Below are 21,752 nucleotides of genomic sequence, written 5' to 3' on the forward strand. Positions count from 1 at the left end.
GTCTCATCACTAGGAACGCAGCGTGACGTCACGAGCTCTGACGTCACGAGCAGACTACTCCGAGGCTCCCTGACGTCATGAGAGACGCCAGCGCCATCTCCCGAATCAGGACTGACGTCACTAGCAGCAACTTCCACGCCGGTCTGAACTCAAAAAGCGTCCTAGTATAAACGCTTGGAAGCCAGTAGGCCTGCGCAGTGTTGGGCGGGGGGGGGGGGGGGAGAGAGGGGAGGGATGATTTTCGACGGGCTTTAACCCGCGAATCACCTTTTTGACCGCAACGGTTAATTTGAGCCCCAAAACCACACAAGCAAGCCAATTTGACTGAAACTTAATCATTTTCATCACTTTAAACACACCTTATTCTCAATATAAGAAGAAGTATATTTGAAATGGAAAATAACATTCAACTGGTATGGTGAGACCACCCATTCGTCTCAAACGGAACTATAACCGCGAGCTGATTGGTTAAATACAGGTGCGGGACCTACAGGCCGGCCCCCTGGCTGCCATTTCCATTTCGCAAAATTCGATGGCCACCACATAAGGTAGCCTACATTTTCATTTTAACAATCGTACAAGGGAAGAAGAAACAAAATGATTGGGACATGAAGAGAAAAAGTCTACAACACGCGGTATTCCGAGGCGGTCACCCATCCACGTACTAACCACGCTCGACGTTGCTTGGCTTCGGTGATCGGACGAGAACCGGTGTTTTCAACGTGATATGGTCGTAGACATTAGAGGCGGCGATGCGTAGGTTACTTATAATATCACTGCGCCTACTATAATGCGTCATATTTTGTGGTCAGAGGCATTATGTATGCCTACGTCACAGCTTCGTCGCATTACAGATGTGGTTGGGGCGCCCATTACACGACGGAGTCTACGCGTAGACATACAGTTCACGCAGGCTCGCACTGAAACAGAAACGGACGCACATTCAAGAACTGCACGCAGACCAACATCGGAAGAAGAGAGTGCCGACTGGACATCAAAGACGCCAACGGTTGGCAAGGTGTCTCATCACTAGGAACGCAGCGTGACGTCACGAGCTCTGACGTCACGAGCAGACTACTCCGAGGCTCCCTGACGTCATGAGAGACGCCAGCGCCATCTCCCGAATCAGGACTGACGTCACTAGCAGCAACTTCCACGCCGGTCTGAACTCAAAAAGCGTCCTAGTATAAACGCTTGGAAGCCAGTAGGCCTGCGCAGAGTTGGGCGGGGGGGGGGGGAGAGAGGGGAGGGATGATTTTCGACGGGCTTTAACCCGCGAATCACCTTTTTGACCGCAACGGTTAATTTGAGCCCCACAACCACACAAGCAAGCCAATTTGACTGAAACTTAATCATTTTCATCACTTTAAACACACCTTATTCTCAATATAAGAAGAAGTATATTTGAAATGGAAAATAACATTCAACTGGTATGGTGAGACCACCCATTCGTCTCAAACGGAACTATAACCGCGAGCTGATTGGTTAAATACAGGTGCGGGACCTACAGGCCGGCCCCCTGGCTGCCATTTCCATTTCGCAAAATTCGATGGCCACCACATAAGGTAGCCTACATTTTCATTTTAACAATCGTACAAGGGAAGAAGAAACAAAATGATTGGGACATGAAGAGAAAAAGTCTACAACACGCGGTATTCCGAGGCGGTCACCCATCCACGTACTAACCACGCTCGACGTTGCTTGGCTTCGGTGATCGGACGAGAACCGGTGTTTTCAACGTGATATGGTCGTAGACATTAGAGGCGGCGATGCGTAGGTTACTTATAATATCACTGCGCCTACTATAATGCGTCATATTTTGTGGTCAGAGGCATTATGTATGCCTACGTCACAGCTTCGTCGCATTACAGATGTGGTTGGGGCGCCCATTACACGACGGAGTCTACGCGTAGACATACAGTTCACGCAGGCTCGCACTGAAACAGAAACGGACGCACATTCAAGAACTGCACGCAGACCAACATCGGAAGAAGAGAGTGCCGACTGGACATCAAAGACGCCAACGGTTGGCAAGGTGTCTCATCACTAGGAACGCAGCGTGACGTCACGAGCTCTGACGTCACGAGCAGACTACTCCGAGGCTCCCTGACGTCATGAGAGACGCCAGCGCCATCTCCCGAATCAGGACTGACGTCACTAGCAGCAACTTCCACGCCGGTCTGAACTCAAAAAGCGTCCTAGTATAAACGCTTGGAAGCCAGTAGGCCTGCGCAGTGTTGGGCGGGGGGGGGGGGGAGAGAGGGGAGGGATGATTTTCGACGGGCTTTAACCCGCGAATCACCTTTTTGACCGCAACGGTTAATTTGAGCCCCAAAACCACACAAGCAAGCCAATTTGACTGAAACTTAATCATTTTCATCACTTTAAACACACCTTATTCTCAATATAAGAAGAAGTATATTTGAAATGGAAAATAACATTCAACTGGTATGGTGAGACCACCCATTCGTCTCAAACGGAACTATAACCGCGAGCTGATTGGTTAAATACAGGTGCGGGACCTACAGGCCGGCCCCCTGGCTGCCATTTCCATTTCGCAAAATTCGATGGCCACCACATAAGGTAGCCTACATTTTCATTTTAACAATCGTACAAGGGAAGAAGAAACAAAATGATTGGGACATGAAGAGAGAAAGTCTACAACACGCGGTATTCCGAGGCGGTCACCCATCCACGTACTAACCACGCTCGACGTTGCTTGGCTTCGGTGATCGGACGAGAACCGGTGTTTTCAACGTGATATGGTCGTAGACATTAGAGGCGGCGATGCGTAGGTTACTTATAATATCACTGCGCCTACTATAATGCGTCATATTTTGTGGTCAGAGGCATTATGTATGCCTACGTCACAGCTTCGTCGCATTACAGATGTGGTTGGGGCGCCCATTACACGACGGAGTCTACGCGTAGACATACAGTTCACGCAGGCTCGCACTGAAACAGAAACGGACGCACATTCAAGAACTGCACGCAGACCAACATCGGAAGAAGAGAGTGCCGACTGGACATCAAAGACGCCAACGGTTGGCAAGGTGTCTCATCACTAGGAACGCAGCGTGACGTCACGAGCTCTGACGTCACGAGCAGACTACTCCGAGGCTCCCTGACGTCATGAGAGACGCCAGCGCCATCTCCCGAATCAGGACTGACGTCACTAGCAGCAACTTCCACGCCAGTCTGAACTCAAAAAGCGTCCTAGTATAAACGCTTGGAAGCCAGTAGGCCTGCGCAGTGTTGGGCGGGGGGGGGAGAGAGGGGAGGGATGATTTTCGACGGGCTTTAACCCGCGAATCACCTTTTTGACCGCAACGGTTAATTTGAGCCCCAAAACCACACAAGCAAGCCAATTTGACTGAAACTTAATCATTTTCATCACTTTAAACACACCTTATTCTCAATATAAGAAGAAGTATATTTGAAATGGAAAATAACATTCAACTGGTATGGTGAGACCACCCATTCGTCTCAAACGGAACTATAACCGCGAGCTGATTGGTTAAATACAGGTGCGGGACCTACAGGCCGGCCCCCTGGCTGCCATTTCCATTTCGCAAAATTCGATGGCCACCACATAAGGTAGCCTACATTTTCATTTTAACAATCGTACAAGGGAAGAAGAAACAAAATGATTGGGACATGAAGAGAAAAAGTCTACAACACGCGGTATTCCGAGGCGGTCACCCATCCACGTACTAACCACGCTCGACGTTGCTTGGCCTCGGTGATCGGACGAGAACCGGTGTTTTCAACGTGATATGGTCGTAGACATTAGAGGCGGCGATGCGTAGGTTACTTATAATATCACTGCGCCTACTATAATGCGTCATATTTTGTGGTCAGAGGCATTATGTATGCCTACGTCACAGCTTCGTCGCATTACAGATGTGGTTGGGGCGCCCATTACACGACGGAGTCTACGCGTAGACATACAGTTCACGCAGGCTCGCACTGAAACAGAAACGGACGCACATTCAAGAACTGCACGCAGACCAACATCGGAAGAAGAGAGTGCCGACTGGACATCAAAGACGCCAACGGTTGGCAAGGTGTCTCATCACTAGGAACGCAGCGTGACGTCACGAGCTCTGACGTCACGAGCAGACTACTCCGAGGCTCCCTGACGTCATGAGAGACGCCAGCGCCATCTCCCGAATCAGGACTGACGTCACTAGCAGCAACTTCCACGCCGGTCTGAACTCAAAAAGCGTCCTAGTATAAACGCTTGGAAGCCAGTAGGCCTGCGCAGTGTTGGGCGGGGGGGGGGAGAGAGGGGAGGGATGATTTTCGACGGGCTTTAACCCGCGAATCACCTTTTTGACCGCAACGGTTAATTTGAGCCCCAAAACCACACAAGCAAGCCAATTTGACTGAAACTTAATCATTTTCATCACTTTAAACACACCTTATTCTCAATATAAGAAGAAGTATATTTGAAATGGAAAATAACATTCAACTGGTATGGTGAGACCACCCATTCGTCTCAAACGGAACTATAACCGCGAGCTGATTGGTTAAATACAGGTGCGGGACCTACAGGCCGGCCCCCTGGCTGCCATTTCCATTTCGCAAAATTCGATGGCCACCACATAAGGTAGCCTACATTTTCATTTTAACAATCGTACAAGGGAAGAAGAAACAAAATGATTGGGACATGAAGAGAAAAAGTCTACAACACGCGGTATTCCGAGGCGGTCACCCATCCACGTACTAACCACGCTCGACGTTGCTTGGCTTCGGTGATCGGACGAGAACCGGTGTTTTCAACGTGATATGGTCGTAGACATTAGAGGCGGCGATGCGTAGGTTACTTATAATATCACTGCGCCTACTATAATGCGTCATATTTTGTGGTCAGAGGCATTATGTATGCCTACGTCACAGCTTCGTCGCATTACAGATGTGGTTGGGGCGCCCATTACACGACGGAGTCTACGCGTAGACATACAGTTCACGCAGGCTCGCACTGAAACAGAAACGGACGCACATTCAAGAACTGCACGCAGACCAACATCGGAAGAAGAGAGTGCCGACTGGACATCAAAGACGCCAACGGTTGGCAAGGTGTCTCATCACTAGGAACGCAGCGTGACGTCACGAGCTCTGACGTCACGAGCAGACTACTCCGAGGCTCCCTGACGTCATGAGAGACGCCAGCGCCATCTCCCGAATCAGGACTGACGTCACTAGCAGCAACTTCCACGCCGGTCTGAACTCAAAAAGCGTCCTAGTATAAACGCTTGGAAGCCAGTAGGCCTGCGCAGTGTTGGGCGGGGGGGGGGGGAGAGAGGGGAGGGATGATTTTCGACGGGCTTTAACCCGCGAATCACCTTTTTGACCGCAACGGTTAATTTGAGCCCCACAACCACACAAGCAAGCCAATTTGACTGAAACTTAATCATTTTCATCACTTTAAACACACCTTATTCTCAATATAAGAAGAAGTATATTTGAAATGGAAAATAACATTCAACTGGTATGGTGAGACCACCCATTCGTCTCAAACGGAACTATAACCGCGAGCTGATTGGTTAAATACAGGTGCGGGACCTACAGGCCGGCCCCCTGGCTGCCATTTCCATTTCGCAAAATTCGATGGCCACCACATAAGGTAGCCTACATTTTCATTTTAACAATCGTACAAGGGAAGAAGAAACAAAATGATTGGGACATGAAGAGAAAAAGTCTACAACACGCGGTATTCCGAGGCGGTCACCCATCCACGTACTAACCACGCTCGACGTTGCTTGGCTTCGGTGATCGGACGAGAACCGGTGTTTTCAACGTGATATGGTCGTAGACATTAGAGGCGGCGATGCGTAGGTTACTTATAATATCACTGCGCCTACTATAATGCGTCATATTTTGTGGTCAGAGGCATTATGTATGCCTACGTCACAGCTTCGTCGCATTACAGATGTGGTTGGGGCGCCCATTACACGACGGAGTCTACGCGTAGACATACAGTTCACGCAGGCTCGCACTGAAACAGAAACGGACGCACATTCAAGAACTGCACGCAGACCAACATCGGAAGAAGAGAGTGCCGACTGGACATCAAAGACGCCAACGGTTGGCAAGGTGTCTCATCACTAGGAACGCAGCGTGACGTCACGAGCTCTGACGTCACGAGCAGACTACTCCGAGGCTCCCTGACGTCATGAGAGACGCCAGCGCCATCTCCCGAATCAGGACTGACGTCACTAGCAGCAACTTCCACGCCGGTCTGAACTCAAAAAGCGTCCTAGTATAAACGCTTGGAAGCCAGTAGGCCTGCGCAGTGTTGGGCGGGGGGGGGGGGGGAGAGAGGGGAGGGATGATTTTCGACGGGCTTTAACCCGCGAATCACCTTTTTGACCGCAACGGTTAATTTGAGCCCCAAAACCACACAAGCAAGCCAATTTGACTGAAACTTAATCATTTTCATCACTTTAAACACACCTTATTCTCAATATAAGAAGAAGTATATTTGAAATGGAAAATAACATTCAACTGGTATGGTGAGACCACCCATTCGTCTCAAACGGAACTATAACCGCGAGCTGATTGGTTAAATACAGGTGCGGGACCTACAGGCCGGCCCCCTGGCTGCCATTTCCATTTCGCAAAATTCGATGGCCACCACATAAGGTAGCCTACATTTTCATTTTAACAATCGTACAAGGGAAGAAGAAACAAAATGATTGGGACATGAAGAGAAAAAGTCTACAACACGCGGTATTCCGAGGCGGTCACCCATCCACGTACTAACCACGCTCGACGTTGCTTGGCTTCGGTGATCGGACGAGAACCGGTGTTTTCAACGTGATATGGTCGTAGACATTAGAGGCGGCGATGCGTAGGTTACTTATAATATCACTGCGCCTACTATAATGCGTCATATTTTGTGGTCAGAGGCATTATGTATGCCTACGTCACAGCTTCGTCGCATTACAGATGTGGTTGGGGCGCCCATTACACGACGGAGTCTACGCGTAGACATACAGTTCACGCAGGCTCGCACTGAAACAGAAACGGACGCACATTCAAGAACTGCACGCAGACCAACATCGGAAGAAGAGAGTGCCGACTGGACATCAAAGACGCCAACGGTTGGCAAGGTGTCTCATCACTAGGAACGCAGCGTGACGTCACGAGCTCTGACGTCACGAGCAGACTACTCCGAGGCTCCCTGACGTCATGAGAGACGCCAGCGCCATCTCCCGAATCAGGACTGACGTCACTAGCAGCAACTTCCACGCCGGTCTGAACTCAAAAAGCGTCCTAGTATAAACGCTTGGAAGCCAGTAGGCCTGCGCAGTGTTGGGCGGGGGGGGGGGAGAGAGGGGAGGGATGATTTTCGACGGGCTTTAACCCGCGAATCACCTTTTTGACCGCAACGGTTAATTTGAGCCCCAAAACCACACAAGCAAGCCAATTTGACTGAAACTTAATCATTTTCATCACTTTAAACACACCTTATTCTCAATATAAGAAGAAGTATATTTGAAATGGAAAATAACATTCAACTGGTATGGTGAGACCACCCATTCGTCTCAAACGGAACTATAACCGCGAGCTGATTGGTTAAATACAGGTGCGGGACCTACAGGCCGGCCCCCTGGCTGCCATTTCCATTTCGCAAAATTCGATGGCCACCACATAAGGTAGCCTACATTTTCATTTTAACAATCGTACAAGGGAAGAAGAAACAAAATGATTGGGACATGAAGAGAAAAAGTCTACAACACGCGGTATTCCGAGGCGGTCACCCATCCACGTACTAACCACGCTCGACGTTGCTGGCTTCGGTGATCGGACGAGAACCGGTGTTTTCAACGTGATATGGTCGTAGACATTAGAGGCGGCGATGCGTAGGTTACTTATAATATCACTGCGCCTACTATAATGCGTCATATTTTGTGGTCAGAGGCATTATGTATGCCTACGTCACAGCTTCGTCGCATTACAGATGTGGTTGGGGCGCCCATTACACGACGGAGTCTACGCGTAGACATACAGTTCACGCAGGCTCGCACTGAAACAGAAACGGACGCACATTCAAGAACTGCACGCAGACCAACATCGGAAGAAGAGAGTGCCGACTGGACATCAAAGACGCCAACGGTTGGCAAGGTGTCTCATCACTAGGAACGCAGCGTGACGTCACGAGCTCTGACGTCACGAGCAGACTACTCCGAGGCTCCCTGACGTCATGAGAGACGCCAGCGCCATCTCCCGAATCAGGACTGACGTCACTAGCAGCAACTTCCACGCCGGTCTGAACTCAAAAAGCGTCCTAGTATAAACGCTTGGAAGCCAGTAGGCCTGCGCAGTGTTGGGCGGGGGGGGGGAGAGAGGGGAGGGATGATTTTCGACGGGCTTTAACCCGCGAATCACCTTTTTGACCGCAACGGTTAATTTGAGCCCCAAAACCACACAAGCAAGCCAATTTGACTGAAACTTAATCATTTTCATCATTTTAAACACACCTTATTCTCAATATAAGAAGAAGTATATTTGAAATGGAAAATAACATTCAACTGGTATGGTGAGACCACCCATTCGTCTCAAACGGAACTATAACCGCGAGCTGATTGGTTAAATACAGGTGCGGGACCTACAGGCCGGCCCCCTGGCTGCCATTTCCATTTCGCAAAATTCGATGGCCACCACATAAGGTAGCCTACATTTTCATTTTAACAATCGTACAAGGGAAGAAGAAACAAAATGATTGGGACATGAAGAGAAAAAGTCTACAACACGCGGTATTCCGAGGCGGTCACCCATCCACGTACTAACCACGCTCGACGTTGCTTGGCTTCGGTGATCGGACGAGAACCGGTGTTTTCAACGTGATATGGTCGTAGACATTAGAGGCGGCGATGCGTAGGTTACTTATAATATCACTGCGCCTACTATAATGCGTCATATTTTGTGGTCAGAGGCATTATGTATGCCTACGTCACAGCTTCGTCGCATTACAGATGTGGTTGGGGCGCCCATTACACGACGGAGTCTACGCGTAGACATACAGTTCACGCAGGCTCGCACTGAAACAGAAACGGACGCACATTCAAGAACTGCACGCAGACCAACATCGGAAGAAGAGAGTGCCGACTGGACATCAAAGACGCCAACGGTTGGCAAGGTGTCTCATCACTAGGAACGCAGCGTGACGTCACGAGCTCTGACGTCACGAGCAGACTACTCCGAGGCTCCCTGACGTCATGAGAGACGCCAGCGCCATCTCCCGAATCAGGACTGACGTCACTAGCAGCAACTTCCACGCCGGTCTGAACTCAAAAAGCGTCCTAGTATAAACGCTTGGAAGCCAGTAGGTCTGCGCAGTGTTGGGCGGGGGGGGGAGAGAGGGGAGGGATGATTTTCGACGGGCTTTAACCTGCGAATCACCTTTTTGACCGCAACGGTTAATTTGAGCCCCAAAACCACACAAGCAAGCCAATTTGACTGAAACTTAATCATTTTCATCACTTTAAACACACCTTATTCTCAATATAAGAAGAAGTATATTTGAAATGGAAAATAACATTCAACTGGTATGGTGAGACCACCCATTCGTCTCAAACGGAACTATAACCGCGAGCTGATTGGTTAAATACAGGTGCGGGACCTACAGGCCGGCCCCCTGGCTGCCATTTCCATTTCGCAAAATTCGATGGCCACCACATAAGGTAGCCTACATTTTCATTTTAACAATCGTACAAGGGAAGAAGAAACAAAATGATTGGGACATGAAGAGAAAAAGTCTACAACACGCGGTATTCCGAGGCGGTCACCCATCCACGTACTAACCACGCTCGACGTTGCTTGGCTTCGGTGATCGGACGAGAACCGGTGTTTTCAACGTGATATGGTCGTAGACATTAGAGGCGGCGATGCGTAGGTTACTTATAATATCACTGCGCCTACTATAATGCGTCATATTTTGTGGTCAGAGGCATTATGTATGCCTACGTCACAGCTTCGTCGCATTACAGATGTGGTTGGGGCGCCCATTACACGACGGAGTCTACGCGTAGACATACAGTTCACGCAGGCTCGCACTGAAACAGAAACGGACGCACATTCAAGAACTGCACGCAGACCAACATCGGAAGAAGAGAGTGCCGACTGGACATCAAAGACGCCAACGGTTGGCAAGGTGTCTCATCACTAGGAACGCAGCGTGACGTCACGAGCTCTGACGTCACGAGCAGACTACTCCGAGGCTCCCTGACGTCATGAGAGACGCCAGCGCCATCTCCCGAATCAGGACTGACGTCACTAGCAGCAACTTCCACGCCGGTCTGAACTCAAAAAGCGTCCTAGTATAAACGCTTGGAAGCCAGTAGGCCTGCGCAGTGTTGGGCGGGGGGGGGGAGAGAGGGGAGGGATGATTTTCGACGGGCTTTAACCCGCGAATCACCTTTTTGACCGCAACGGTTAATTTGAGCCCCAAAACCACACAAGCAAGCCAATTTGACTGAAACTTAATCATTTTCATCACTTTAAACACACCTTATTCTCAATATAAGAAGAAGTATATTTGAAATGGAAAATAACATTCAACTGGTATGGTGAGACCACCCATTCGTCTCAAACGGAACTATAACCGCGAGCTGATTGGTTAAATACAGGTGCGGGACCTACAGGCCGGCCCCCTGGCTGCCATTTCCATTTCGCAAAATTCGATGGCCACCACATAAGGTAGCCTACATTTTCATTTTAACAATCGTACAAGGGAAGAAGAAACAAAATGATTGGGACATGAAGAGAAAAAGTCTACAACACGCGGTATTCCGAGGCGGTCACCCATCCACGTACTAACCACGCTCGACGTTGCTTGGCTTCGGTGATCGGACGAGAACCGGTGTTTTCAACGTGATATGGTCGTAGACATTAGAGGCGGCGATGCGTAGGTTACTTATAATATCACTGCGCCTACTATAATGCGTCATATTTTGTGGTCAGAGGCATTATGTATGCCTACGTCACAGCTTCGTCGCATTACAGATGTGGTTGGGGCGCCCATTACACGACGGAGTCTACGCGTAGACATACAGTTCACGCAGGCTCGCACTGAAACAGAAACGGACGCACATTCAAGAACTGCACGCAGACCAACATCGGAAGAAGAGAGTGCCGACTGGACATCAAAGACGCCAACGGTTGGCAAGGTGTCTCATCACTAGGAACGCAGCGTGACGTCACGAGCTCTGACGTCACGAGCAGACTACTCCGAGGCTCCCTGACGTCATGAGAGACGCCAGCGCCATCTCCCGAATCAGGACTGACGTCACTAGCAGCAACTTCAACGCCGGTCTGAACTCAAAAAGCGTCCTAGTATAAACGCTTGGAAGCCAGTAGGCCTGCGCAGTGTTGGGCGGGGGGGGGAGAGAGGGGAGGGATGATTTTCGACGGGCTTTAACCCGCGAATCACCTTTTTGACCGCAACGGTTAATTTGAGCCCCAAAACCACACAAGCAAGCCAATTTGACTGAAACTTAATCATTTTCATCACTTTAAACACACCTTATTCTCAATATAAGAAGAAGTATATTTGAAATGGAAAATAACATTCAACTGGTATGGTGAGACCACCCATTCGTCTCAAACGGAACTATAACCGCGAGCTGATTGGTTAAATACAGGTGCGGGACCTACAGGCCGGCCCCCTGGCTGCCATTTCCATTTCGCAAAATTCGATGGCCACCACATAAGGTAGCCTACATTTTCATTTTAACAATCGTACAAGGGAAGAAGAAACAAAATGATTGGGACATGAAGAGAAAAAGTCTACAACACGCGGTATTCCGAGGCGGTCACCCATCCACGTACTAACCACGCTCGACGTTGCTTGGCTTCGGTGATCGGACGAGAACCGGTGTTTTCAACGTGATATGGTCGTAGACATTAGAGGCGGCGATGCGTAGGTTACTTATAATATCACTGCGCCTACTATAATGCGTCATATTTTGTGGTCAGAGGCATTATGTATGCCTACGTCACAGCTTCGTCGCATTACAGATGTGGTTGGGGCGCCCATTACACGACGGAGTCTACGCGTAGACATACAGTTCACGCAGGCTCGCACTGAAACAGAAACGGACGCACATTCAAGAACTGCACGCAGACCAACATCGGAAGAAGAGAGTGCCGACTGGACATCAAAGACGCCAACGGTTGGCAAGGTGTCTCATCACTAGGAACGCAGCGTGACGTCACGAGCTCTGACGTCACGAGCAGACTACTCCGAGGCTCCCTGACGTCATGAGAGACGCCAGCGCCATCTCCCGAATCAGGACTGACGTCACTAGCAGCAACTTCCACGCCGGTCTGAACTCAAAAAGCGTCCTAGTATAAACGCTTGGAAGCCAGTAGGCCTGCGCAGTGTTGGGCGGGGGGGGAGAGAGGGGAGGGATGATTTTCGACGGGCTTTAACCCGCGAATCACCTTTTTGACCGCAACGGTTAATTTGAGCCCCAAAACCACACAAGCAAGCCAATTTGACTGAAACTTAATCATTTTCATCACTTTAAACACACCTTATTCTCAATATAAGAAGAAGTATATTTGAAATGGAAAATAACATTCAACTGGTATGGTGAGACCACCCATTCGTCTCAAACGGAACTATAACCGCGAGCTGATTGGTTAAATACAGGTGCGGGACCTACAGGCCGGCCCCCTGGCTGCCATTTCCATTTCGCAAAATTCGATGGCCACCACATAAGGTAGCCTACATTTTCATTTTAACAATCGTACAAGGGAAGAAGAAACAAAATGATTGGGACATGAAGAGAAAAAGTCTACAACACGCGGTATTCCGAGGCGGTCACCCATCCACGTACTAACCACGCTCGACGTTGCTTGGCTTCGGTGATCGGACGAGAACCGGTGTTTTCAACGTGATATGGTCGTAGACATTAGAGGCGGCGATGCGTAGGTTACTTATAATATCACTGCGCCTACTATAATGCGTCATATTTTGTGGTCAGAGGCATTATGTATGCCTACGTCACAGCTTCGTCGCATTACAGATGTGGTTGGGGCGCCCATTACACGACGGAGTCTACGCGTAGACATACAGTTCACGCAGGCTCGCACTGAAACAGAAACGGACGCACATTCAAGAACTGCACGCAGACCAACATCGGAAGAAGAGAGTGCCGACTGGACATCAAAGACGCCAACGGTTGGCAAGGTGTCTCATCACTAGGAACGCAGCGTGACGTCACGAGCTCTGACGTCACGAGCAGACTACTCCGAGGCTCCCTGACGTCATGAGAGACGCCAGCGCCATCTCCCGAATCAGGACTGACGTCACTAGCAGCAACTTCCACGCCGGTCTGAACTCAAAAAGCGTCCTAGTATAAACGCTTGGAAGCCAGTAGGCCTGCGCAGTGTTGGGCGGGGGGGGAGAGAGGGGAGGGATGATTTTCGACGGGCTTTAACCCGCGAATCACCTTTTTGACCGCAACGGTTAATTTGAGCCCCAAAACCACACAAGCAAGCCAATTTGACTGAAACTTAATCATTTTCATCACTTTAAACACACCTTATTCTCAATATAAGAAGAAGTATATTTGAAATGGAAAATAACATTCAACTGGTATGGTGAGACCACCCATTCGTCTCAAACGGAACTATAACCGCGAGCTGATTGGTTAAATACAGGTGCGGGACCTACAGGCCGGCCCCCTGGCTGCCATTTCCATTTCGCAAAATTCGATGGCCACCACATAAGGTAGCCTACATTTTCATTTTAACAATCGTACAAGGGAAGAAGAAACAAAATGATTGGGACATGAAGAGAAAAAGTCTACAACACGCGGTATTCCGAGGCGGTCACCCATCCACGTACTAACCACGCTCGACGTTGCTTGGCTTCGGTGATCGGACGAGAACCGGTGTTTTCAACGTGATATGGTCGTAGACATTAGAGGCGGCGATGCGTAGGTTACTTATAATATCACTGCGCCTACTATAATGCGTCATATTTTGTGGTCAGAGGCATTATGTATGCCTACGTCACAGCTTCGTCGCATTACAGATGTGGTTGGGGCGCCCATTACACGACGGAGTCTACGCGTAGACATACAGTTCACGCAGGCTCGCACTGAAACAGAAACGGACGCACATTCAAGAACTGCACGCAGACCAACATCGGAAGAAGAGAGTGCCGACTGGACATCAAAGACGCCAACGGTTGGCAAGGTGTCTCATCACTAGGAACGCAGCGTGACGTCACGAGCTCTGACGTCACGAGCAGACTACTCCGAGGCTCCCTGACGTCATGAGAGACGCCAGCGCCATCTCCCGAATCAGGACTGACGTCACTAGCAGCAACTTCCACGCCGGTCTGAACTCAAAAAGCGTCCTAGTATAAACGCTTGGAAGCCAGTAGGCCTGCGCAGTGTTGGGCGGGGGGGGGGGGGGGAGAGGGGAGGGATGATTTTCGACGGGCTTTAACCCGCGAATCACCTTTTTGACCGCAACGGTTAATTTGAGCCCCAAAACCACACAAGCAAGCCAATTTGACTGAAACTTAATCATTTTCATCACTTTAAACACACCTTATTCTCAATATAAGAAGAAGTATATTTGAAATGGAAAATAACATTCAACTGGTATGGTGAGACCACCCATTCGTCTCAAACGGAACTATAACCGCGAGCTGATTGGTTAAATACAGGTGCAGGACCTACAGGCCGGCCCCCTGGCTGCCATTTCCATTTCGCAAAATTCGATGGCCACCACATAAGGTAGCCTACATTTTCATTTTAACAATCGTACAAGGGAAGAAGAAACAAAATGATTGGGACATGAAGAGAAAAAGTCTACAACACGCGGTATTCCGAGGCGGTCACCCATCCACGTACTAACCACGCTCGACGTTGCTTGGCTTCGGTGATCGGACGAGAACCGGTGTTTTCAACGTGATATGGTCGTAGACATTAGAGGCGGCGATGCGTAGGTTACTTATAATATCACTGCGCCTACTATAATGCGTCATATTTTGTGGTCAGAGGCATTATGTATGCCTACGTCACAGCTTCGTCGCATTACAGATGTGGTTGGGGCGCCCATTACACGACGGAGTCTACGCGTAGACATACAGTTCACGCAGGCTCGCACTGAAACAGAAACGGACGCACATTCAAGAACTGCACGCAGACCAACATCGGAAGAAGAGAGTGCCGACTGGACATCAAAGACGCCAACGGTTGGCAAGGTGTCTCATCACTAGGAACGCAGCGTGACGTCACGAGCTCTGACGTCACGAGCAGACTACTCCGAGGCTCCCTGACGTCATGAGAGACGCCAGCGCCATCTCCCGAATCAGGACTGACGTCACTAGCAGCAACTTCCACGCCGGTCTGAACTCAAAAAGCGTCCTAGTATAAACGCTTGGAAGCCAGTAGGCCTGCGCAGTGTTGGGCGGGGGGGGAGAGAGGGGAGGGATGATTTTCGACGGGCTTTAACCCGCGAATCACCTTTTTGACCGCAACGGTTAATTTGAGCCCCAAAACCACACAAGCAAGCCAATTTGACTGAAACTTAATCATTTTCATCACTTTAAACACACCTTATTCTCAATATAAGAAGAAGTATATTTGAAATGGAAAATAACATTCAACTGGTATGGTGAGACCACCCATTCGTCTCAAACGGAACTATAACCGCGAGCTGATTGGTTAAATACAGGTGCGGGACCTACAGGCCGGCCCCCTGGCTGCCATTTCCATTTCGCAAAATTCGATGGCCACCACATAAGGTAGCCTACATTTTCATTTTAACAATCGTACAAGGGAAGAAGAAACAAAATGATTGGGACATGAAGAGAAAAAGTCTACAACACGCGGTATTCCGAGGCGGTCACCCATCCACGTACTAACCACGCTCGACGTTGCTTGGCTTCGGTGATCGGACGAGAACCGGTGTTTTCAACGTGATATGGTCGTAGACATTAGAGGCGGCGATGCGTAGGTTACTTATAATATCACTGCGCCTACTATAATGCGTCATATTTTGTGGTCAGAGGCATTATGTATGCCTACGTCACAGCTTCGTCGCATTACAGATGTGGTTGGGGCGCCCATTACACGACGGAGTCTACGCGTAGACATACAGTTCACGCAGGCTCGCACTGAAACAGAAACGGACGCACATTCAAGAACTGCACGCAGACCAACATCGGAAGAAGAGAGTGCCGACTGGACATCAAAGACGCCAACGGTTGGCAAGGTGTCTCATCACTAGGAACGCAGCGTGACGTCACGAGCTCTGACGTCACGAGCAGACTACTCCGAGGCTCCCTGACGTCATGAGAGACGCCAGCGCCATCTCCCGAATCAGGACTGACGTCACTAGCAGCAACTTCCATGCCGGTCTGAACTCAAAAAGCGTCCTAGTATAAACGCTTGGAAGCCAGTAGGCCTGCGCAGTGTTGGGCGGGGGGGGGGGGGGGGGAGGGGGGGGGGGGATGATTTTCGACGGGCTTTAACCCGCGAATCACCTTTTTGACCGCAACGGTTAATTTGAGCCCCAAAACCACACAAGCAAGCCAATTTGACTGAAACTTAATCATTTTCATCACTTTAAACACACCTTATTCTCAATATAAGAAGAAGTATATTTGAAATGGAAAATAACATTCAACTGGTATGGTGAGACCACCCATTCGTCTCAAACGGAACTATAACCGCGAGCTGATTGGTTAAATACAGGTGCGGGACCTACAGGCCGGCCCCCTGGCTGCCATTTCCATTTCGCAAAATTCGATGGCCACCACATAAGGTAGCCTACATTTTCATTTTAACAATCGTACAAGGGAAGAAGAAACAAAATGATTGGGACATGAAGAGAAAAAGTCTACAACACGCGGTATTCCGAGGCGGTCACCCATCCACGTACTAACCACGCTCGACGTTGCTTGGCTTCGGTGATCGGACGAGAACCGGTGTTTTCAACGTGATATGGTCGTAGACATTAGAGGCGGCGATGCGTAGGTTACTTATAATATCACTGCGCCTACTATAATGCGTCATATTTTGTGGTCAGAGGCATTATGTATGCCTACGTCACAGCTTCGTCGCATTACAGATGTGGTTGGGGCGCCCATTACACGACGGAGTCTACGCGTAGACATACAGTTCACGCAGGCTCGCACTGAAACAGAAACGGACGCACATTCAAGAACTGCACGCAGACCAACATCGGAAGAAGAGAGTGCCGACTGGACATCAAAGACGCCAACGGTTGGCAAGGTGTCTCATCACTAGGAACGCAGCGTGACGTCACGAGCTCTGACGTCACGAGCAGACTACTCCGAGGCTCCCTGACGTCATGAGAGACGCCAGCGCCATCTCCCGAATCAGGACTGACGTCACTAGCAGCAACTTCCACGCCGGTCTGAACTCAAAAAGCGTCCTAGTATAAACGCTTGGAAGCCAGTAGGCCTGCGCAGTGTTGGGCGGGGGGGGGGGGGGGAGAGAGGGGAGGGATGATTTTCGACGGGCTTTAACCCGCGAATCACCTTTTTGACCGCAACGGTTAATTTGAGCCCCAAAACCACACAAGCAAGCCAATTTGACTGAAACTTAATCATTTTCATCACTTTAAACACACCTTATTCTCAATATAAGAAGAAGTATATTTGAAATGGAAAATAACATTCAACTGGTATGGTGAGACCACCCATTCGTCTCAAACGGAACTATAACCGCGAGCTGATTGGTTAAATACAGGTGCGGGACCTACAGGCCGGCCCCCTGGCTGCCATTTCCATTTCGCAAAATTCGATGGCCACCACATAAGGTAGCCTACATTTTCATTTTAACAATCGTACAAGGGAAGAAGAAACAAAATGATTGGGACATGAAGAGAAAAAGTCTACAACACGCGGTATTCCGAGGCGGTCACCCATCCACGTACTAACCACGCTCGACGTTGCTTGGCTTCGGTGATCGGACGAGAACCGGTGTTTTCAACGTGATATGGTCGTAGACATTAGAGGCGGCGATGCGTAGGTTACTTATAATATCACTGCGCCTACTATAATGCGTCATATTTTGTGGTCAGAGGCATTATGTATGCCTACGTCACAGCTTCGTCGCATTACAGATGTGGTTGGGGCGCCCATTACACGACGGAGTCTACGCGTAGACATACAGTTCACGCAGGCTCGCACTGAAACAGAAACGGACGCACATTCAAGAACTGCACGCAGACCAACATCGGAAGAAGAGAGTGCCGACTGGACATCAAAGACGCCAACGGTTGGCAAGGTGTCTCATCACTAGGAACGCAGCGTGACGTCACGAGCTCTGACGTCACGAGCAGACTACTCCGAGGCTCCCTGACGTCATGAGAGACGCCAGCGCCATCTCCCGAATCAGGACTGACGTCACTAGCAGCAACTTCCACGCCGGTCTGAACTCAAAAAGCGTCCTAGTATAAACGCTTGGAAGCCAGTAGGCCTGCGCAGTGTTGGGCGGGGGGGGGGGGGGGGGAGGGGGGGGGGGTGATTTTCGACGGGCTTTAACCCGCGAATCACCTTTTTGACCGCAACGGTTAATTTGAGCCCCAAAACCACACAAGCAAGCCAATTTGACTGAAACTTAATCATTTTCATCACTTTAAACACACCTTATTCTCAATATAAGAAGAAGTATATTTGAAATGGAAAATAACATTCAACTGGTATGGTGAGACCACCCATTCGTCTCAAACGGAACTATAACCGCGAGCTGATTGGTTAAATACAGGTGCGGGACCTACAGGCCGGCCCCCTGGCTGCCATTTCCATTTCGCAAAATTCGATGGCCACCACATAAGGTAGCCTACATTTTCATTTTAACAATCGTACAAGGGAAGAAGAAACAAAATGATTGGGACATGAAGAGAAAAAGTCTACAACACGCGGTATTCCGAGGCGGTCACCCATCCACGTACTAACCACGCTCGACGTTGCTTGGCTTCGGTGATCGGACGAGAACCGGTGTTTTCAACGTGATATGGTCGTAGACATTAGAGGCGGCGATGCGTAGGTTACTTATAATATCACTGCGCCTACTATAATGCGTCATATTTTGTGGTCAGAGGCATTATGTATGCCTACGTCACAGCTTCGTCGCATTACAGATGTGGTTGGGGCGCCCATTACACGACGGAGTCTACGCGTAGACATACAGTTCACGCAGGCTCGCACTGAAACAGAAACGGACGCACATTCAAGAACTGCACGCAGACCAACATCGGAAGAAGAGAGTGCCGACTGGACATCAAAGACGCCAACGGTTGGCAAGGTGTCTCATCACTAGGAACGCAGCGTGACGTCACGAGCTCTGACGTCACGAGCAGACTACTCCGAGGCTCCCTGACGTCATGAGAGACGCCAGCGCCATCTCCCGAATCAGGACTGACGTCACTAGCAGCAACTTCCACGCCGGTCTGAACTCAAAAAGCGTCCTAGTATAAACGCTTGGAAGCCAGTAGGCCTGCGCAGTGTTGGGCGGGGGGGGGGGGGAGAGAGGGGAGGGATGATTTTCGACGGGCTTTAACCCGCGAATCACCTTTTTGACCGCAACGGTTAATTTGAGCCCCAAAACCACACAAGCAAGCCAATTTGACTGAAACTTAATCATTTTCATCACTTTAAACACACCTTATTCTCAATATAAGAAGAAGTATATTTGAAATGGAAAATAACATTCAACTGGTATGGTGAGACCACCCATTCGTCTCAAACGGAACTATAACCGCGAGCTGATTGGTTAAATACAGGTGCGGGACCTACAGGCCGGCCCCCTGGCTGCCATTTCCATTTCGCAAAATTCGATGGCCACCACATAAGGTAGCCTACATTTTCATTTTAACAATCGTACAAGGGAAGAAGAAACAAAATGATTGGGACATGAAGAGAAAAAGTCTACAACACGCGGTATTCCGAGGCGGTCACCCATCCACGTACTAACCACGCTCGACGTTGCTTGGCTTCGGTGATCGGACGAGAACCGGTGTTTTCAACGTGATATGGTCGTAGACATTAGAGGCGGCGATGCGTAGGTTACTTATAATATCACTGCGCCTACTATAATGCGTCATATTTTGTGGTCAGAGGCATTATGTATGCCTACGTCACAGCTTCGTCGCATTACAGATGTGGTTGGGGCGCCCATTACACGACGGAGTCTACGCGTAGACATACAGTTCACGCAGGCTCGCACTGAAACAGAAACGGACGCACATTCAAGAACTGCACGCAGACCAACATCGGAAGAAGAGAGTGCCGACTGGACATCAAAGACGCCAACGGTTGGCAAGGTGTCTCATCACTAGGAACGCAGCGTGACGTCACGAGCTCTGACGTCACGAGCAGACTACTCCGAGGCTCCCTGACGTCATGAGAGACGCCAGCGCCATCTCCCGAATCAGGACTGACGTCACTAGCAGCAACTTCCACGCCGGTCTGAACTCAAAAAGCGTCCTAGTATAAACGCTTGGAAGCCAGTAGGCCTGCGCAGTGTTGGGCGGGGGGGGGGGGGGGGAGAGAGGGGAGGGATGATTTTCGACGGGCTTTAACCCGCGAATCACCTTTTTGACCGCAACGGTTAATTTGAGCCCCAAAACCACACAAGCAAGCCAATTTGACTGAAACTTAATCATTTTCATCACTTTAAACACACCTTATTCTCAATATAAGAAGAAGTATATTTGAAATGGAAAATAACATTCAACTGGTATGGTGAGACCACCCATTCGTCTCAAACGGAACTATAACCGCGAGCTGATTGGTTAAATACAGGTGCGGGACCTACAGGCCGGCCCCCTGGCTGCCATTTCCATTTCGCAAAATTCGATGGCCACCACATAAGGTAGCCTACATTTTCATTTTAACAATCGTACAAGGGAAGAAGAAACAAAATGATTGGGACATGAAGAGAAAAAGTCTACAACACGCGGTATTCCGAGGCGGTCACCCATCCACGTACTAACCACGCTCGACGTTGCTTGGCTTCGGTGATCGGACGAGAACAGGTGTTTTCAACGTGATATGGTCGTAGACATTAGAGGCGGCGATGCGTAGGTTACTTATAATATCACTGCGCCTACTATAATGCGTCATATTTTGTGGTCAGAGGCATTATGTATGCCTACGTCACAGCTTCGTCGCATTACAGATGTGGTTGGGGCGCCCATTACACGACGGAGTCTACGCGTAGACATACAGTTCACGCAGGCTCGCACTGAAACAGAAACGGACGCACATTCAAGAACTGCACGCAGACCAACATCGGAAGAAGAGAGTGCCGACTGGACATCAAAGACGCCAACGGTTGGCAAGGTGTCTCATCACTAGGAACGCAGCGTGACGTCACGAGCTCTGACGTCACGAGCAGACTACTCCGAGGCTCCCTGACGTCATGAGAGACGCCAGCGCCATCTCCCGAATCAGGACTGACGTCACTAGCAGCAACTTCCACGCCGGTCTGAACTCAAAAAGCGTCCTAGTATAAACGCTTGGAAGCCAGTAGGCCTGCGCAGTGTTGGGCGGGGGGGGGAGAGAGGGGAGGGATGATTTTCGACGGGCTTTAACCCGCGAATCACCTTTTTGACCGCAACGGTTAATTTGAGCCCCAAAACCACACAAGCAAGCCAATTTGACTGAAACTTAATCATTTTCATCACTTTAAACACACCTTATTCTCAATATAAGAAGAAGTATATTTGAAATGGAAAATAACATT

The 21,752-nt window shown here is 49.6% G+C and overlaps 21 non-coding genes across 21 annotated transcripts; all 21 read right to left on the bottom strand.

Annotated features, from left to right (window-relative positions):
- Window positions 1–620: 620 nt before the first annotated feature.
- On the bottom strand, window positions 621–739 carry LOC135490347 (5S ribosomal RNA). Its single transcript, XR_010447554.1, has one exon. It is a non-coding gene; the product is annotated as a 5S ribosomal RNA (ribosomal RNA).
- Window positions 740–1,637: 898 nt separating this feature from the next.
- On the bottom strand, window positions 1,638–1,756 carry LOC135490348 (5S ribosomal RNA). Its single transcript, XR_010447555.1, has one exon. It is a non-coding gene; the product is annotated as a 5S ribosomal RNA (ribosomal RNA).
- An 899-nt stretch (window positions 1,757–2,655) lies between these two features.
- LOC135490349 (5S ribosomal RNA) lies at window positions 2,656–2,774 on the bottom strand. The gene has a single exon (XR_010447556.1). It is a non-coding gene; the product is annotated as a 5S ribosomal RNA (ribosomal RNA).
- Window positions 2,775–3,669: 895 nt separating this feature from the next.
- On the bottom strand, window positions 3,670–3,788 carry LOC135490445 (5S ribosomal RNA). The gene has a single exon (XR_010447647.1). It is a non-coding gene; the product is annotated as a 5S ribosomal RNA (ribosomal RNA).
- Window positions 3,789–4,684: 896 nt separating this feature from the next.
- On the bottom strand, window positions 4,685–4,803 carry LOC135490350 (5S ribosomal RNA). The gene has a single exon (XR_010447557.1). It is a non-coding gene; the product is annotated as a 5S ribosomal RNA (ribosomal RNA).
- Window positions 4,804–5,701: 898 nt separating this feature from the next.
- On the bottom strand, window positions 5,702–5,820 carry LOC135490352 (5S ribosomal RNA). Its single transcript, XR_010447559.1, has one exon. It is a non-coding gene; the product is annotated as a 5S ribosomal RNA (ribosomal RNA).
- A 900-nt stretch (window positions 5,821–6,720) lies between these two features.
- On the bottom strand, window positions 6,721–6,839 carry LOC135490353 (5S ribosomal RNA). Its single transcript, XR_010447560.1, has one exon. It is a non-coding gene; the product is annotated as a 5S ribosomal RNA (ribosomal RNA).
- Window positions 6,840–7,736: 897 nt separating this feature from the next.
- On the bottom strand, window positions 7,737–7,854 carry LOC135490466 (5S ribosomal RNA). The gene has a single exon (XR_010447667.1). It is a non-coding gene; the product is annotated as a 5S ribosomal RNA (ribosomal RNA).
- Window positions 7,855–8,750: 896 nt separating this feature from the next.
- On the bottom strand, window positions 8,751–8,869 carry LOC135490355 (5S ribosomal RNA). The gene has a single exon (XR_010447561.1). It is a non-coding gene; the product is annotated as a 5S ribosomal RNA (ribosomal RNA).
- An 895-nt stretch (window positions 8,870–9,764) lies between these two features.
- Window positions 9,765–9,883, bottom strand: LOC135490356 (5S ribosomal RNA). Its single transcript, XR_010447562.1, has one exon. It is a non-coding gene; the product is annotated as a 5S ribosomal RNA (ribosomal RNA).
- Window positions 9,884–10,779: 896 nt separating this feature from the next.
- Window positions 10,780–10,898, bottom strand: LOC135490357 (5S ribosomal RNA). The gene has a single exon (XR_010447563.1). It is a non-coding gene; the product is annotated as a 5S ribosomal RNA (ribosomal RNA).
- An 895-nt stretch (window positions 10,899–11,793) lies between these two features.
- On the bottom strand, window positions 11,794–11,912 carry LOC135490358 (5S ribosomal RNA). The gene has a single exon (XR_010447564.1). It is a non-coding gene; the product is annotated as a 5S ribosomal RNA (ribosomal RNA).
- An 894-nt stretch (window positions 11,913–12,806) lies between these two features.
- On the bottom strand, window positions 12,807–12,925 carry LOC135490359 (5S ribosomal RNA). The gene has a single exon (XR_010447565.1). It is a non-coding gene; the product is annotated as a 5S ribosomal RNA (ribosomal RNA).
- An 894-nt stretch (window positions 12,926–13,819) lies between these two features.
- Window positions 13,820–13,938, bottom strand: LOC135490360 (5S ribosomal RNA). Its single transcript, XR_010447566.1, has one exon. It is a non-coding gene; the product is annotated as a 5S ribosomal RNA (ribosomal RNA).
- An 899-nt stretch (window positions 13,939–14,837) lies between these two features.
- Window positions 14,838–14,956, bottom strand: LOC135490361 (5S ribosomal RNA). Its single transcript, XR_010447567.1, has one exon. It is a non-coding gene; the product is annotated as a 5S ribosomal RNA (ribosomal RNA).
- Window positions 14,957–15,850: 894 nt separating this feature from the next.
- On the bottom strand, window positions 15,851–15,969 carry LOC135490362 (5S ribosomal RNA). The gene has a single exon (XR_010447568.1). It is a non-coding gene; the product is annotated as a 5S ribosomal RNA (ribosomal RNA).
- Window positions 15,970–16,872: 903 nt separating this feature from the next.
- LOC135490364 (5S ribosomal RNA) lies at window positions 16,873–16,991 on the bottom strand. Its single transcript, XR_010447570.1, has one exon. It is a non-coding gene; the product is annotated as a 5S ribosomal RNA (ribosomal RNA).
- A 901-nt stretch (window positions 16,992–17,892) lies between these two features.
- Window positions 17,893–18,011, bottom strand: LOC135490365 (5S ribosomal RNA). The gene has a single exon (XR_010447571.1). It is a non-coding gene; the product is annotated as a 5S ribosomal RNA (ribosomal RNA).
- A 901-nt stretch (window positions 18,012–18,912) lies between these two features.
- On the bottom strand, window positions 18,913–19,031 carry LOC135490366 (5S ribosomal RNA). The gene has a single exon (XR_010447572.1). It is a non-coding gene; the product is annotated as a 5S ribosomal RNA (ribosomal RNA).
- Window positions 19,032–19,930: 899 nt separating this feature from the next.
- Window positions 19,931–20,049, bottom strand: LOC135490367 (5S ribosomal RNA). The gene has a single exon (XR_010447573.1). It is a non-coding gene; the product is annotated as a 5S ribosomal RNA (ribosomal RNA).
- Window positions 20,050–20,951: 902 nt separating this feature from the next.
- On the bottom strand, window positions 20,952–21,070 carry LOC135490453 (5S ribosomal RNA). Its single transcript, XR_010447655.1, has one exon. It is a non-coding gene; the product is annotated as a 5S ribosomal RNA (ribosomal RNA).
- Window positions 21,071–21,752: the final 682 nt, after the last annotated feature.

This window comes from Lineus longissimus, chromosome 6 (genome assembly GCF_910592395.1).
Source record: "Lineus longissimus chromosome 6, tnLinLong1.2, whole genome shotgun sequence".
Lineage (NCBI taxonomy): Eukaryota > Metazoa > Nemertea > Pilidiophora > Heteronemertea > Lineidae > Lineus > Lineus longissimus.